The sequence below is a fragment of the Alligator sinensis genome, unplaced genomic scaffold (genome assembly GCF_000455745.1).
Source record: "Alligator sinensis unplaced genomic scaffold, ASM45574v1 scaffold790_1, whole genome shotgun sequence".
NCBI classification, from domain to species: Eukaryota; Metazoa; Chordata; order Crocodylia; family Alligatoridae; genus Alligator; species Alligator sinensis.
In genome coordinates this window covers 422,005-432,964 of record NW_005842723.1, presented here as the reverse complement: position 1 = coordinate 432,964, position 10,960 = coordinate 422,005, and positions in this window count along the sequence as shown.

Sequence of the window (10,960 nt, the reverse complement as noted above, 5' to 3'; positions counted from 1 at the left end):
AGGGGCCCCCGCCACTACTTGTCCCTGAGGAACCAAACAGCCACGCTCATACAGACATGGCCTAAGTGTCCTGGCTCATAGCCATGCCCCTGATTGCCAGCCCTCTAGTGGTGAATCAGAGTTGTGCAGAAAAGAGACAATATTAGCCTTTATTGTGCAACTTCTCATAGCACATTCTAACTTTAACACTGCTTAGCATTCCACAGATTTAGTATGGTCAAAGGGTAAAGTGTAACTTCACTCCTACCATGTAACCAGCCAAGAAAACAAGTATTGAAGGCTATTTAACACCCACTTTTAACACCTACTTGAACAACATTCTTCAAATCAGCCCAGATGTCTGCTATAACTGAGATAGATTAAAAACTACACAAATAAATTACCTTAACTTTTGTATTTCTGTTCCTTTCATGGGTTCTACTGTTGGTTTCTGGTGCTATAACATTAGCCCATAGTGTAAATCTTTTTATTGTCACATGGCTGCTGACAGGATTTCTTCAATTGTTTGTTCCTTTTTTTCACTCTAAGTGGGATATATATATAGCTTGAGGCTGCACAATGATAAACTAAGCCATTTGATACCTCTCATTCATTTCTTTTAATAGAATTTGTATTGGAATTAGCTTTGGAAACTGACTTGTACTTCTCAGCTGCTTTTCTAAATGAACCAAACTCATTAGATGTACATTTGAGCCTGAATATACTCCTCTGAGTAGGCCTGTTATTTGCTTACCTATCTGTGCATCACATACTTGCCACTGATAGACTGAATAGTTCAGTCCCACCCCAGGTCAATTCCAATACAAATCCTATTAAAATGTACAGGGCTATTCATTTATGAGAGTTTTTTATGGAACAGTAGACCCTCAATTACCTGGAACTCTTATGGAGCACCAGAAAAAAACCTTTGCATAAGTAGGGTTAATTGGGTACAGATGGCTTGATGCATTGAAATTGTTGTGCATATAGCTAAAAGCCACCCTTGCTCCCACAGTTCAGAGACCATGAAGCTGGTGCAGTGGGGACTGTGCCCATTTCTGTATGGGGCAAGAAGATCATTTCTGCATGGGTTTCTGAAGGAAAGTGTACAAATGGCAGGCTTGCGGTAAGGAGAGAAGACTAGAGGATCTACGCTTATACAGATCTTCATGTTCTCCATCTTATGGGGAAAGGTTCCATTACTTTTCCAAATGCACGTGTCCAAAGTCCAGCCCAGTACACCTAGAAGGGATGGCAGCTTGGAAGAAAACTTCAGCATCTATACATAACATCTTTATTTCTCCTTCTGCCTTCCCTCCATTTATCTAAACTTAAAATTGATGGCTAGCTAAGACAGTCCTTGACCCCAGCCTTTGTATTCTGACCTCCTTCCAACCGGCTGATAATGCCTGGGAGAAAACCTTGAACAAATTACCTCATTTGGAGAGTTGCAAGAATTGATTAACTGTGCTTTGGATACTCAAAGTTTGACCGTAACTGATTTTTAGAATTTTTTTCTTCATAGCACACTTCCCCAATGGCAACATAGTGCAGACTCTTAAGAACTGTTAAACACTAATACCTATCAGTTTTTTATCCATTAGGACAAGGGCACTTGTATTGTTCATTGACAGCCTCTGGACCCTTTCTTTTCTCAATGACTTGGGCATGGATGTTGAATTTAAAAAAAGGAGCACCTGTGGCACTGGTTCATTGAAATGTGTTTGGTGTTTTAAAATAATCATGCACAAAATATTCTTGTCAGGCTGGAAAGAAAATGGGGAGGAGGGAACATCTGCTGGCAGCCAGGAGCAGTGTTTTTAGGAATTCTGTAAATTTCAGAGGCTGCAGGCTGAGTTGTGGGTGCCATCTTCACAATAGCAGCTGCAGATGTTAGGTTTCAGCAAAATAGAAAGAATCAAATAGGAAGGAAAACATCTTGAATCTCAGTCTCTATTGAATTCTCCCCTAACAGAGACGTTGGCTATGTACAGACAGTCAAAAAGCCTGAGGTGGAATCGATCCAATCTATGCAGGTTTCTCTAAGCTGCGTAGACTGGATTGTTAATGAATAGAATTCATGTTCACTCTTCCATTAGCTAAGGAGGCAGATGCCTGCACTGGCCAAGGCCTGATGTCAGGGGGTCTCCTGCATACCTCCCAGCTCTGCCGGGCTGTGATCTCATCAGCCCGCCTTTGCCAGCTCCCTACCTCTCAGCCACAGGGGATGGTGGGCAGGGGAGCCCCCTCTTGCTCTGCCCCCCCAACTGGGATCTGCACAGTGGGTTGGGGGGAACCCCCAAGGTGGGGGCTTTCTCCCCTGCAGTCTCACCCCTTCACCAGCCCCCTGCCTCTTAGCCGGCGGGTGTGGGGGGGCAGGTGGGAGGTGAATGGACTCATTACCCTGGCCCCAGCTGGGGGAGGTCTGGGCTGAGGCTGGGGGGTCCAGAGATGAGTGGTAGGGGTTGGCAAGGGGGTGCGGTTGCAGGATGGAAAGACCCCAGCTGGGGGGGGCATTGAGTTGGGGTGGCAGGGGTCCATAAAATTTGATTTTGTTTATAATTGGAGGACCACTTCATTTTGATGTTTCAATCTGAAACTTAAATCATCCCCTACTTATTCATTCCATGCTCCCCTGGCCTGCCAAGACAATCACTTGGAAGGGACTATATATAAATCAAGTTTGACATGGAGTAGATTTTTATTTGATTATGTCTCTTCAGTTATAATAGGCGCTATCAAGAATTCATTATTACCCTCAATTTGATCCATCTAACCTACTGGTTTTTAGAGACCTTGTCACTGTGGCATCTAAGGGGGTTTGTAGATGGGCCAGGAGGCTGCTCCGATGTGCTGTATTTACAGCATGTCAGAGCAGACTTGATGAATTGAGTCTGTTGAAGCATGTTAATTAGTGTGCTCCAACCAGCCTCTGCATCTCGTGTATCAGTGTCCCGTGGTTCAAAATGGCACTGGGGGCTCTTTAACTAAAGCTTGTTGAATGAGCTTTACTTGAAGAGCCTCCACCATTTTGAAGTGTGGGGACGCTGATACATGAGACGGTAAAGGCTCTTGAATTAGAGTGGCTCCCAGAGCCACTCTAGTGCTGTATTTTTTAATAAAACAAACTTCAAACAGTCCAGGAAGGAAGATGGTGCTCTCTGCTGTTCTGAACATAATTGGGGTGCCTAATTTGAATGCAATATCAGTCCTGTACCCTGCTCAAGTTTGAATCTTGGGCTGTAACTTTTGAATATATCAATGAATAATTCATATCTGTTTTTCCATCAAGTTAGAGGAGCTGAAACAGAAATACCTTATCCTATCAAGGAAAAATAGTTGGTGTCATGTGTGTTTCACAATTAACTATTTATAGAGCTATTTTTGCTGGTTGATTGGTTTGTTTATCAAGTAGGAAATTATGTGGACAATGGTTAATACTTTTGCTTTGACAGCCCTCTTTAATAAATCATAAATGTTGGCTAGAAACCGACAGTGAAAAATATTTTTCTTATGATTTTTCTTCATTTCTGAAGTATTCTGTGTTCCTCTTCTAAGCTGTTATATATGCCATTGCTAGACTTCTTTTGTTGCGTCTGCCTTTCTTACCAAGCTATTCTTTTTGCCTAGTTTATAGTATATTACACCTGTCAAGCACTGGTAAGATATCTACAGAGAACAATGAAATTGCCATGTTCATGCTGTCAAGGGAACTGATTAAATTTACACCATTTACTTATCCTACTATTCTCATTATGACCTTGGTCAAATGGATACAGTTTGTATAATTCCTGTTCACATGGCAATCTTAACACTGGATTTCATTCTTCTTTTTGTTCTCATTACAATTTTTATCAGATGGACAGAATTCTGAGCCATTTTCTTCTGTTCTCATTAAAACTTTATTAGATGAATGGATTAATTGTGTGTCAGTGTCTGCTCCCATTATAATCTTTGCTGGTCAAAATCAGCTCAAATCTTTCTACTAGGAGCAGTCACTGCTTTGAAAAACTTTATTTCTTAAGCCTCTCATGGGTTTCAGAATAATGAGCTTTTTTCCTCAGATGATGTCTCCTTTAGGGATGGGTCACATATGGCTGTCAAAGTTAGATGCATTACTCTATGTAACAGAACATGACATGGATTGGGTAACATTTGATGACATGTTGCCTGGAAACTTGGAGAAAAATCATACCATCTAGGTCTACTTAAGCTCTCTCTAGCTCTTAGATCTGAATAGTGTGCTCACTAGAAAGAAACAAGCCCAGTGTTTTAAGCATTGAAATGCAATGAAAACCCTGAGGTGCTGTAATGTTCACTGGGTTTCTTTCTGGTTTTTATGAATGACTGGTTTTAGATTGGAGGCAAATAGAAAAGGAATGAGAAAATAAATAATACATTAATTTTCTCTCTAACTTAGGAAAGTGAATAAACCAGAGTCCTTTTAAAAAAATGAAACATCCTTTTCCCAATGGATCAAAAACTTTGTTCACCCACATGGAGATCTGGAAAGACTGACGGACAATTATTGTAGACCCACATCTTGCAAATATACTCAAAGACAAACTATATGTGTGTTTTCAGGATTGGAGTTTGTCATTAAAAAAGCATACAAGCCATGTCTGAAATAGTTCACTATGCCAGAGAAGATTCAATACTGAAATCAGGATCCCCTGATGTCTTGAACTCAGTGCAGGAGAGAGGTGGTGACATTTTAGCTTTGTTTACATCCATACTGTCCAGGGGCAAAATTTAACCCTTGTTCCATTATTGGATAAAACACAAATTAAGATCTTGGTTTCACTAGAGAGTAAATGAGCATTTTGCCAGAATAGGGAGAGAATGCTGGAGGCAAAAGGAAGGGAGAAAGAAAAATCTGTCTTTATTTTGCAATCCCTCATTAGGCAAAATGCCTGTTGGATTCGAGGCTTTTGCCACTGTTCTTTCTGTGAAAGACTAAGTGAGATCCAGAGGAGCTTATGCTTAGCTATTGTGAAGCAAAATCTACTTTGGGCTTTGAATGTGCCTAAAATTCTAGATTCAGGCAGGGTTCATCTAGCTGAGCAGAGCAAAGAACTAACCTTTTGCAGATTCCAATATTGGTCACATAACTCTGCAATTATTTTCAAAGCTGTGAAATGTGTCCCTTGTGTGTGCTCCTATACATATCTCTTATTTTAGATAGCACATGTCTTCATGCACCTTTTATCAAAATTTTTTCTCATTTGTTTCCAAGAATCCATACCTACAAACTGCATCTAGGACTAGATCCAGGCAGCTTCAAGTTTGGTACTGAAGCATTTTGCTATTGGCAGTGATAATAGTAGTGATAAGGTGCCTGGTAGGGCTGTGTGAAGCTTCGGGTGCTGATTCAATTTGGAGGAGATTCAGCCCTATTCGGTGGCTAAATCTCCAAATCCGAATCGAATTAGGGGACCAATAAAAAGGTCCAAATCAATACGAAGTTTTCCGAATCTTCAAAAAAGATTCGGAGAACTTCAACGATTCAGGCAGTCCCCGTCGGCTGATTTGGGACAGTGATTTGAATCACTGATCAAATCACTGCCCCCCAATCCAAATCTGAAGTGAATACTAGCCACTTTGCACGGGCCTAGCGCTTGGCCCTGGAATCCAGAATTGTGTTAGGTATACAGACTTTCTGTAAAGTGCATGCAATGGATAGGTGCTGTAGCATGCAGTCCAGCCGGTGCACTGAGTAGGGAGGGACCTAAGTTAGGGGCAGAACAAATCTGATATCCTGATCCTCTCTGAGTTTATGCCCCTCTCTCTAATCCTGAGAGTAGGTGTTCACAACCATTCCTTCCAAGATGAATAACAGTTATTCTTTTTTTCTTCTAAAAAACAGCTTAGGGAAAAGGTCAGGAGGTGCCAATTTTTTAAACAGCTTAAGAATTAGAGCACTTACCCTGTAAGTGGGAGGCCCAGGTTAAGTATCCATCTCAGTGTGAGGTCAGGGATGGATCCAAAGGGATTGTAGGGCCTGGCCTCCTGGGTGTTCCCCACTAGCCTAGGAGTAGGCGCAGGGAGAGGGAAACACACCTGTCTGCTGTTGCCACTGCCACCGCCTCTGCCACTTGTCTCAGGGACAGGGGCAGCAGCAGTCAGGGAAGGGAGCAGATAGGAGGGAATGTGCCTCTGAGCACGGCAGGAAGGGAGTGGGGGACCCTTTACCTGGTTTAGAGACTTTGAAAACTCCCTGAGGCAATTCCAGGGCAAGGTCTGTTCTCCCCAGTGATGGGGGAAATGGCTAGGAGCAGGGAGTATAGTCTTCCCTGCAATGCCGGTTGCTCCTCCCACATCCACGCTGCAAAATCCTGGATCCACTTCTGTGTGAAGGGATTCAAAACTACCTCTGTTTCCTTCCAGGAGAGTGCTCTAACCACTAGGCTATAGGCTGAGTGGACTCACTCTCCACCCATGCTGTGAAAGCTGGGTCATTGTACATCTAAGAAGTAAAGATTAATTGGACCACTGGATCGTAGTTTGGGATTCCAGCTCCTTAGTTTCACCTAAGAAATGCTTTAGGCACCAAGGAGGTATTTAAAAGGAGATTGGACAAACACCTGGCTGGGTTCATATGACCCCAGCACTCTTTTCTGCCCAGGGCAGGGGGGTTGGACTCAATGATCTAATAGGTCCCTTCCAACCCTAACAACTATGAAACTATGAACTTGGATTTAGCACCTATGCCTAGCCACAGTGAATTTCTTTTTGAAGGGGCACAAGTCCTCCACTGACTATGTAAATAACAGGCATATGACCTGGCTCTGCTGAATTGCCTTCCAGAGCTCGAATGCTAAAATATAGCCTTCTTGTAATGGCCAGGAAGGCTAAAATGTAGCCTCTGCACAAGGAAACAGGAGAAAGTATATACGTACATGCAACAACCACAATGGGGAAATCCTCATTGGAAACTCCAATAGAATTAGTGATAACAACTTTTATTTACAACATTTATTCCAAAATATTCCAATTGCTGGCTGAACATGCTAGAATATATTACAAGTTATGTCATAAAAATTATATGGCACTTTCTTTTGGAGGTACAGTAATACTATATACTAATACTATACTAATATAATACTATTTTTAAAAATCATAAATATGAGTGAGCACTGGCCTGAGCTTCAGCAAAGTAGTGGGGTGTGACAGAGGAAAGAATGACTTAGTTATTCATATTATTACCACAACCTCTCTCTAATTTATGTAAGCACATATTTAATTTCTCCATGTTACAACCACGTATTGCGTATTAGTTCATTATAATTGTTGAATAGAGTGGTTCTATGTGAGCCACACAACAAACTCATAAATGCAAAGTTCAAGGGTTCAGGTAATACCTTGAATCCGAGAGAACAATTATACCAGTTCAGTTACTAATTACCTATAAAATGCCTTAGAACAAAGCAAAATATTTTAACAGACACCTGCTAATTGAAGTAGCACATACTATTGCAGAATATTCACCAAGAGTCACAAGATACTGGAATATGTTTTAGTTCCTTGTCAGAAATTAGGCATAAAATTCTATTATGTGAAGAAGTGCTCATAATCTGTCCTTGAATGAGACATGCTGTTTTTGTTACCTTAAGTGAGTACAGGGATCTGATCATGAGAATACTTTGCTGTTAACTTGGATATGTATCATGAAATAATTGTGTGGCACATCTATAAATCTCAAGTTACATTTTGACTGAGGACTGAATATATTTAAGCAGTAGCTAGAAATGCAAATGACCAGAGCCAATAAAAAATCAGAACCTACATATCCTGGGGAATTATTTCTACCCCTTTTTGTTCCTGAACTGAATTAAAAATTCAGACCATGACATATTTCCCCAGGGAATTGTACAGAAGTTCAGTTACATTGGTCTTGCCAGACCCACGCTAGGTTAGACTACCTCAAAGGTATGCTTAACTTAGGTTGGGTTGGCCATTTTTAGAGTAATATAGCTGTCCTGAACTTCTGTACAGTTTGCACATAGATTCACCTATCTAGTGTAATGTCTGCACCTGGGCAAACTAAGTTAGATGAGGTGACCATTTTTAACACAATCCAACCTCCCTCCAACCTCCCCGAATGCCTGTACACAGCCATAGAGCACCAGTTAGCCAAGTCATAGAGGTCACAGGGCTTTGTTCGCCCAAATTACCTATAAGGCTTCTCACCATTCTAGGTACTTATATGAGTACCAGGCTGGGGAGTGGCTGCCATTGCATTGCCTCCCTGTGAGGTGAAAAGGAAGTGCTTGAATCTACTATGTAGTAAACCAGGAAAGAAGGTTGATGCTAATTAAGGAACTTTGAGCAGAGGAACACTTTTCATATTTTACTTCTCTGACAGCCTACACAAGCTTGCAAAGAATCTACCCAGCCTTTGTCAGAGGCAGATACAATAAGCTTGAATTTCCCTCATGCTACTTGAGAAGAATACAGGCAAAAGTCTTAAAGTAAATGAATCTTGCAATCATTTTAAAATAATTTGAACTACCAGAATGGTGCTAAGGGGATATAAGCAAAACTCTTTCTAAATATGGAGTATCTGCCTAGGGCAGATTAATTATTTGTACCTCAGTGGGTGTGCCCGGGACCACGCATTTGGTACTGCGCAGTCCCAGCAGTGCAGTTATTTTCAGATGCTACATCACTGTAGCAACAAGTTATGGCAACACAACTTGTCACTATGATGACAGCATCGGCATCACAGTATGTGCCCACCAATGCTGTCACCATAGTGATGAACTACATGGATCTATTCAGCCTCCGCAAGAGAAGGTTGAGAGGCGACCTTGTGGCTGCCTGTAAGTTCATCGCGGGGGCACAGAAGGGAATTGGTGAGTATTTATTCACCAAGGCGCCCCCGGGGGTTACAAGAAATAATGGCCACAAGCTAGCAGAGAGCAGATTTAGACTGGACATTAGGAAGAACTTCTTCACAGTTAGTGGCGCCAGGGTCTAGAACGGGCTCCCAAGGGAGGTGGTGCTCTCCCCTACCCTGGGGGTCTTATATGAGTATCTATCTGGGGTCATCTAGACCCAGCCCTCTTTCCTGCTTATGCAGGGGGTCGGACTCGATGATCTATTGAGGTCCCTTCCGACCCTAACATCTATGAATCTATGAATTGCCATAGTTCATCGCTACAGCAATGTGGCATCTTGTGTAGACATGCCCAGCAGCATCCAAAGGCATCATAAGGAGCAATGACTCATTGTGCTGACCACTATATTAACATAATATAAAAGCCTGTTCTTTTCCCCAAAAAATCTTACAAATTAAAAACATGGAGATTAACCCTCTGTGTTTGGTCCTTCTTGTCTGCTCCTGATGTTCTCCAGAGAATGAGACCAGAGGTCAAATGGTGATGCTGTTACAGCAGTTGGATTTAAGAGTATGTCACCATTTAGTCCAGAAAGATTGCATGCTGCATAGCAAAGAAAGCTTTAAGGGAGGGAACAAATGTTTAGATGAGATTAATCATTTAGCACAGCCTGAAGGGAATGCTCAGAGGGTTTATAAAAGAGAAATGTCAAATGAACCTCCCTCACACAGTGATATTTGCATAAATTTAACAAATGCCAAGTAGAATTTAACTGCATGCCAAGAAGGCCTTTCCCTTACTGAATCAATCGGGGATAAATGCAATCTATCTCAAGCAGACTTGTTGAATATCCTGCTGTATAAGGAGAAGACTTGTGGCTGGCAATGACAGGTGGCATCAACAGACAAATGCTAACTGAAAGTAGGTTCTTCTACACTACAGGTACAGTTGAGGTAATGAACCTGGCTACAATGATGTTTATACCCTGAGCATTAGTGTATCTAAGGGAGGGGTGAATCCAGTCTAATTGCAGAACTGGTTTTGACAAGCAATGCTATAGACAGAGAAGCAGAAGATCCAAAGAGCTTCTGCATTTAAAAAAGGAAAGGTTTCTGGAAAGGGAGCTGATTAGAGGAACAAGACTGGCATACTAGGGTGACTGCAGAAACTACACAGATTTATCTCATCTGGGAAGTGTAAACCATTGCACGAGATAAATGTATATAGACTATTTGGTTTTCAAATCCTTTTGCACCTTCTGCCATATGCTTTGCTTAACTATTCAGATATAAGAAAAATATTTTTAAGAAGGATTTCTGGTGAACCATTCTCCACTGCTCAGAAACTTCAAAAATGGAAGGACTATAGGTTTTTGAACTCAGCTGGACCTGCTGAGTAAGCATGACTGATATACAACAGCATGAGGTAAGTCAGGAACCAAGAGTGTGAAATAGGAAATTAGAGTTTATGAGATAAAGCCTGAGAGGTGACAGAGTGAACTCAAAGAAACCAAGAAGAGGACTGAAGTACATTTTACTCTATAACCATGCCACTAATTATTGGGCATGCAGGATTGCTGTAACTCAGGCTGGGCAAAATATGGCCCATAAGCCAGATCCAGCCCACCAATTGATTGTATTTGCCCCATGGCTGCCCCTGAAGTACTCCGCCTGCTCCAGCCTGAGGAAACCTGTGCCATGTTCCCTCCTGCACCAGCCCTGCACTTGCCAACAGCAATGCCCAGGCCAGCATCAGCAAGTGTGCACAACTTCCCAGCAGGGTTGCTCCTGGTGCTGTTGCAGCCACTTGGGTTCTGCTTGGCTGCCCTGACCTCCAGCGGCTCCTCCTCCTGCTGCCCCTGCTGTGCCACTCTGGACAGCAGGTAGTGTGGGGGAAACAAAAGCATAGGGGAAGCTGAAGCTGGATGACTCCTGTCTTAGTGCATGGGGCTTCAGCTTCAGATCCCAGCCATCTTCCACCCACTTCACCTGCCTGACACAATGTATGCTAGCAGGGTTGGCTTCGTGCCATCTGGCATGGGGCAGGTGCAAGCTGGAGCACAGTGCAGATTGCCCTGGGTGGGAGTGGGTGGGACTCAGCCCCATGTAGAGTAGCTAGGGATGCAGTTGTGGGCCAGACTT